Source organism: Dipodomys merriami, unplaced genomic scaffold (genome assembly GCF_024711535.1).
Source record: "Dipodomys merriami isolate MVZ:Mamm:240054 unplaced genomic scaffold, mDipMer1.0.p SCAF_16, whole genome shotgun sequence".
Taxonomy (NCBI): domain Eukaryota; kingdom Metazoa; phylum Chordata; class Mammalia; order Rodentia; family Heteromyidae; genus Dipodomys; species Dipodomys merriami.
The window spans coordinates 3,597,454-3,605,017 of record NW_027202937.1 but is presented as its reverse complement, the minus strand read 5'-3'; positions in this window follow the sequence as shown (position 1 = coordinate 3,605,017).

The window sequence follows — 7,564 nt, the reverse complement described above, 5'->3', positions numbered from 1 at the left end:
TGGCTCCATCTCTCCCCTCACCCTCCCTCCGCTTCGGTCCCTCGTCATCACCGTGGAGAGCCTTCCAGGATTAGCCGAGCCTATTGAATGTCAGCCAGTCCACCCCTCCAGCCTTTCTTCTCAATCTCTTGTCAGACCACCTCTGGGACGCCTCCCCCCAGCGATCAGCATCCGACTGCCTGTGACTGACGGTGCCTCTGAACCCCATCACTCTCGTCCCTGGGTGGTTACCACCCACTGTCCCAGCCGAGAGCTCAGACTCTGAGTTTTGGGTAGGGAGATGGGAAGGTTGCCCATCAGGCCTCCAACTCCTCTCCGCCCAGAGCGTAGACACAACGAGCAGACAATGATCCAAACAAGTTTCTTGTTTGTATAGAGCAAGCTCTGAGGCCAGGAAGGCTGCTGCCTCCCACCTCTTAGACCTTCAGATAAAAAATTTGCCATCGTGGGGTGGAGGCGTGGCTCAGTTGGTAGAGTGCCAGCCAGTGAGCAAAAGCATCAGGTAACCAAGTTCAAATCCTGGTCTTAGAGCTGCCATCTGGAAGTTCAAAACATTAGAAGAAGGAATTCCTAGCAGCGCAGAGCTGCTGCTTGCACACATCCAGGCTGGGTCAGAGCCCCTGGGCTACCTTACCCTGAGCAATCTCTCTGATGGACATAACACCCACGCACACCCCACTCACCAGCAGACTTCCTTGTGACTCTGATTCCCTCTTCTGTGAAGAGCTTTCTGAGTTTAAATAATGACATGCCATCCTCATTTATTTTGATCTAAAATTATTTTATTTTATTTTTTTGTCCATAGTGGGGCTTGAACACAGGGTCTGGGTACTGACCCTGGGCTTTTGTGCTCAAGGCTAGTGCTCTACTACTTTGAGCCACAGCTCCAATTTCAGTTTTCTGGTGATTAACTGGAGAGAAGACTCTCAAGGCCTTTTCAGCCTGGGCTGTCTTGGAATCAGCTTCAGATCTCAGCCTCCTGAGTAGCTAGGATTACAGGCATGAGCCATTGGTGCTTGGCTTGTTCTAAAAGTTTTTCAGTGAAGAATTGCACATCCATTTGTCAAAAAGTTACTGTAAGGTGATCAAATGCAGCAGTGGTACTTACTGGACACTATGTTGAAAATGAACAATAAAATTTGTGAGTGGTGACAGAAGGGAATATCTGGGAGAAAGCAAGGGCAAGTATGACATTGTCCAAAAAGAAATGTACTCATTACTTGACTTATATAACTGTAACCCCTCTGTACATCACCTTTATAACAACAAAAAAAGTTACTGAAGATGCTGAGTGCTGGTGGCCCTCACCTGTAATCGTAGCTACTTAAGAGGCTGAGATCTAAGGATTACAACTCAAAACCAGCCTGAGCAGGAAAGCCCACAAGACTCTTGTCTCCAGTCAGCCAGCAAAAAACCAGAAGTGGAGCTGTGATTAAAGTGGGAGTAAGCTATTCTTGAGCAAAAAACTCGGCAAGAACATCAAGCCCCCTGCCAAAAAAAAAAAAAAAGAGTATAATTTTAATAGTCATATGATTATTCCATGAAGGCACATTATATGTTATTTAACCTAGTCCTAATTTATTTTTTTTCTTTTCTTTCTTTCTTTGTGTGTGTGTGTGTGTGTGTGTGTGTGTGTGTGTGTGTGTGAGAGAGAGAGAGAGAGAGAGAGAGAGAGAGAGCCAGTCCTGGGGCTTGAACTCAGGGCCTGGGTACTATCTCTGAGCTTTTGTGCGCAAGGCTAGTGCTGTAATACTTTAAACCACAACACCATTCCAAGCCTTTTGGTAGTTAATTGGAGATAAGAGCCTCATGGAGCTGGGTGCTGATGGCTCACACCTGTAACTAATTACTCACGATGCTGAGATCCTAGGATCAAGGTACAGAGTCAGCCTGGCCAGTAAAGTCTGTGGGACTCTTTATTTTTTTTTTAACTTTATTTATTTATTTGTTAGTTGTGGGGCCTGAACTCTGGGCCTGGGCTCTATGCCTCAGCAGTTCAGCTCAAGGCTCTACCACTTGAGCCACAGCATTACTTCTGGCTTTTTCTGCTTATGTGGTGCTGAGGAATTGAATCCAGGGCCTCATGCATGCAAAGCAAGCACTCTACCACTGAGCCACTTTCCCAGCCCCTCTTGAGATTCTTACCGCTAATTAACCACCAGAAAAGTGGAAGTGGAGCCCTGGCTCAAAGTGGTACAGGGCTAGCCTTGAGTGAAAGAGCTCAGGGACAGTGCCCAGGCCTTGAGTTCAGGATCCATGATCAACAACAACAACAAAAAAGTTTCATGGATTTTCCCGCCTGGGCTACTCTTGAACAGCAATCATCAGATCTCAGCCTTTTGGGTAACTAGGATTAAAGGACACCCAAAACTAATTTCTTTTTTATTCTTCTTATTTGAAGGGGGCTCAGTGATAGAGCGCTTGCCTTGCATGCATGAGGCCCTGGGTTCGATTCCTCAGCACCACATAAGTTAAAAAAAAAGCCAGAAGTGGGCGCTGTGGCTCAAGTGGTAGAGGGCTAGCCTTGAGCTGGAGCTGAGGGACAGCGCCCAGGCCCAGAGTTCAGGCCCCAGGACTGACAAGAAAGAAAGAAAGAAAGAAAGAAAGAAAGAAAGAAAGAAAGAAAGAAAGAAAGAAAGAAAGAAGAGAGAGAGAGAGAGAGAGAGAGAGAGAAAGAAAGAAAGAAAGAAAGAAAGAAAGAAAGAAAGAAAGAAAGAAAGAAAGAAAGAAAGAACGTTTTGTAGGTCTCTAAAAATGCTGTAGGCTATACTTAGTGTGGCTAAGTGGGCTCTTATTTATTGATCCTGCTTCCTTTTCCTATTCCTTACCCCATCTCTTCCTCCCTTCCTCCTCACCTAGCCTGCATTCCATTATCTATCTTTTTTTTTTGGGGGGGGGTTGGTTGTAGGGCTTGAACTCTGGGGCCTGCCTGCTGTCCCTGAGCTCTTCAGCTTAAGGTGAGCTCTCTACCACTTGAGCCACAGTGCCACTTCCAGTTTTCTGGTGGTTTATTGGAGATAAGAGTCTCATGGACTTTCCTGCCCCAGCTGGCTTTGAACCGTGATCCTCAGATCTCAGCCTCCTTAGTAGCTAGGATTACAAGCGTTACCCACCAGCTACTAGCTCATACATTATCTATCATTATAGTCAGTCCTTAGCATTTATACTCAACCCTCTGGCTACTCTCTCCTTCAGTTGTATTCATCTGGCAAAACTCATCACTGTCACTTTTCAGCCCTCATCTGAACAACTGAGCATTGTGGGAAATAATGCACCTTCAATCTGAACATTCTTCCTTGACCTCCCTTTCCTTAGTTCTGTAGTCTTTCCTATCCACCCCAATAGCTATTTTATGCCCCTCTGTCCTCCAGCCTCCAGCCTTCAGCCTCTCCTCCTTTCTGCTCTCTGTGCTGTTGATCTTGCTTCCAGCTTCACAGAGAAAATAGAAGCAGCCAGAAGAGAATTTCCACCTGCTTCTACTGCCTACAGGCATCTGTCTTCTATACTGTCATCCCTCTGTTACTATAGATGGACTGCCTGTGTTCTTACCAAGCGGAGCCTCCCATCTGGGTATCAGTTCCTTTCCCTTCTCACAGTGGAACTGCAGGGCCCTGCCAGCTCCTCCCCCTCCCCTTTCCATTATCAGTTGGATCATTTTTATGGCAGCCTGTCATCAACCTTTCCCCATCTTTAAATAATCACCCTCAATCCTGGTTCTTTTCCAATTACACTTTTCTGTTCCCTTTTACTGAAACCTCTAAAATATATATGCATATATATTTTGGGGGGGGGCCCTGGTCGAGGGGCCTGAACTCTGGGCCTGGGCACTGTCCCTCAGCTCTTCAGCTCAAGGCTAGCGCTCTACCACTTGAGCCACAGTGCCACTTCTGGCTTTTTTCTTTTTGCTTATATGGTGATGAGGAATTGAACCCAGGGCCTCATGCATGCAAGGCAAGTGCTCTACCACTGAGCCACCTTCCCAGCCCCTCTAAAAATATTTGTCTCATATGTTATCTCTTCCCCATCCTCTCATGTTCTTGGTCTATCAGTCTAGAATTACTCGCATCAAAGTCATCTGGTACTTAAACCTCTTCTTTCTGCTCTCCCACTCTCCTTTGTAATCCCACTCTGCCTAATGGCCTTGAATACCAGTTATAAGCTAAGGACTCTCAAGTATGTGTTTCCAGCCATGCTTTCTCCCTGCAATCCAGTCTCATGGACTGGACTGTCTCATCAGCACTGCCACTGGTCCGGTCGTGGGGCCTGAACTCTGGGCCTGGGCACTGTCCCTCAGCTCCAGCTCAAGGCTAGCGCTCTACCACTTGAGCCACAGCGCCCACTTCTGGCTTTTTTTAAAAACTTATGTGGTGGGCTGGGAAGGTGGCTCAGTGGTAGAGTGCTTGCCTTGCATGCATGAGGCCCTGGGTTCAATTCCTCAGCACCACATAAGCAAAAAGAAAAAAGCCGGAAAAGGCGCTGTGGCTCAAGAGGTAGAGCGCTAGCCTTGAGCTGAAGAGCTGAGGGACAGCGCCCAGGCCCAGAGTTCAGGCCCCACGACCGGACAAAAATAAATAAATAAATAAAACTTATGTGGTGCTGAGGAATCGAACCCATGACCTCATACATGCAAGGCAAGCGCTCTATCACTGAGCCCCCTTCAAATAAGAAGAATAAAAAAGAAATTAGTTTTGGGTGTCCTTTAATCCTAGTTACCCAAAAGGCTGAGATCTGATGATTGCTGTTCAAGAGTAGCCCAGGCGGGAAAATCCATGAAACTTTTTTGTTGTTGTTGTTGATCATGGATCCTGAACTCAAGGCCTGGGCACTGTCCCTGAGCTCTTTCACTCAAGGCTAGCCCTGTACCACTTTGAGCCAGGGCTCCACTTCCACTTTTCTGGTGGTTAATTAGCGGTAAGAATCTCAAGAGGGGCTGGGAAAGTGGCTCAGTGGTAGAGTGCTTGCTTTGCATGCATGAGGCCCTGGATTCAATTCCTCAGCACCACATAAGCAGAAAAAGCCAGAAGTAATGCTGTGGCTCAAGTGGTAGAGCCTTGAGCTGAACTGCTGAGGCATAGAGCCCAGGCCCAGAGTTCAGGCCCCACAACTAACAAATAAATAAATAAAGTTAAAAAAAAAATAAAGAGTCCCACAGACTTTATTGGCCAGGCTGACTCTGTACCTTGATCCTAGGATCTCAGCATCGTGAGTAATTAGTTACAGGTGTGAGCCATCAGCACCCAGCTCCATGAGGCTCTTATCTCCAATTAACTACCAAAAAGCTTGAAATGGTGTTGTGGTTCCGGGCTGGGAAGGTAGCTCAGTGGTAGAGTGTTTTCCTTGTACACATGAGGCCCTGGGTTCGATTCCTCAGCACCACATAAGCAGAAGAAACCAGAAGTGGCACTGTGGATCAAGTGGTAGAGCGCTAGCCTTGAGCTGAAGAGCTGAGGGACAGCACCCAGGCCCAGAGTTCAAACCCCACGACCAACGACAGCAAAAAGTCATCGGTCCCATCACTGCCTACCTAGCCCAAGGATCAAGTCTGGACTTCTTTCTGACTCTGACACCTGCATTTGACATTGTTCTTTTCTGGGCTTCTAGAGTCTAGCCCAGAAGCTTCTCAACCCACTGAAATGGCCACCACTCCTCGGTGTCCTCTGCTTCCTCCCCAACATCCACCTTCTTCTGTCCCTCCATTCCTTTGCCCCTCCCCCTTATTTATTGCTATCTTAAAAATGGAAAGGAGGGGAAAAAACAAAGCTGATTTTCTTAGGTCCAGACCCATTTATTAACATTTATTTTTCACCATAACCCTAAAAGACAAGCATTATTATCGTTCCAGTTTTATAGATGAGGAAGGCAAGGATGTCAGGAATTAGATGACTTTCTGGAGATCCAAAAGCTAGGCAGTGATGATGCTGGTTTCGGGTTCAGGCTTGTCTTTCTCCTGTGTCATGTTCTCAGTGTAGGTGATTATGTAAGGCATAGAAGATGGGATTTCCCAAAGATGGCTGTTACCAGATATCCCTCTCACATGGCCTTCCAATAATGTGACTCCTTGGGCTGGGAAAGTGGCTCAGTGGAAGAGTGCTTGCCTTGCATGCCTGAGGTCATGGGTTTGATTCCTCAGCACCACATAAGCAGAAAAAGTCGGAAGTGGCACTGTGACTCAAGTGGTAGAATGCTAACCTTGAGCTGAAGAACTGAGGGACAGTGCCCAGGCCCAGAGTTCAGGCCTCATGACAAAACAAACAAACAAACAAATAAATAAGTAATGTGACTCCTCCTAGGGAGAGATAGGGCCTGTGGTCCCTTTCTTAGACTTAGGCAGCCTCTTGACTTTAGTAGAAACTATGGCCGGGTGCCAGTGGCTCACGCCTATAATCCTAGCTACTCAGGAGGCTGAGATTTGAGGATCACGGTTCAAAGCCAGCCCGAACAGGAAAGTGGGTGACTCTTATTTCCAATAAACCACTAGAAAACCAGAAGTAGTGCTGTAGCTCAAGCAGTAGCGTGCTCACCTTGAGCTGAAGAGCTGAGGGGTAGCGCCCAAGCCCAGAGTTCAAGCCCTACTACTGACAAAAAAGAAAAGAAAAGAAACTGTGCTATATCTGAATGCCACTTCTGAGGTTAGATAACAAAAGAGGACACTGGTTTTATCTGATTCTCTTGGGATACTTACATTTGGACCTCTGAGTTACCATGTAGTCAGTATAATTTCCCCCAGGTGAGCATCCTACAAGGAAATCCAAACTATCCCCAGTGGAGAGGCTACATGGAGACACCCTGAGATGACTTGAATAAAAAGAGATACCAAATGCCGGGCGCTGGTGGCTCACGCCTGTAATCCTAGCTACTCAGGAGGCTGAGATCTGAGGATCGCGGTTCAAAGCCAGCCCGGGCAGGAGAGACCGTGAGACTCCTATCTCCAATAAACCACCAGAAAACCGGAAGTGGCGCTGTAGCTCAAGTGGTAGAGCGCTCGCCTTGAGCTGAAGAGCTGAGGGACAGCACCCAGGCCCAGAGTTCAAGCCCCACGACCGACAAAAAAAAAAAAAAAAAAAAAAAAAAAAAGAGATACCAAGACAGCCTGGCTTCACAGAATCTTTTTTCTTTTTCTTTTTCTTTTTTTTTCTAGTCATGAGGCTTGAACTCTAGGCCTGGTCACTGTCCCTGAGCTCTTCAGTTTAGGACTAACGCTCTACCACTTGAGCCACAGCACCACTTCTGGTTCATGCTTTATAAAATTGCCATATCTCTTTCTGTCCTTTTCCCACTATCTTCTTAATCTGTGTGCATACATTTGTGTGTGTGTGCACACATGTGTAGGCGTGCAATCCCATTACATGTACATTGGTACTAGAGTTTTAACTCAGGGCCTAGGTGCTATCCCTTAGCTTTTTTTTTGCTCAAAACTAGTCCTCTACCATTTGAGCCACAGTTCTATTTCTAGCTTTTCTTGATGGTTAATTGAACATAAGAGTCTCATGGACTTTCTGCCTAGGCTGGTCTTGAACCATGATTCTCAGATATCAGCCTCCTGAGTAGTTAGGGTTACAAGAAT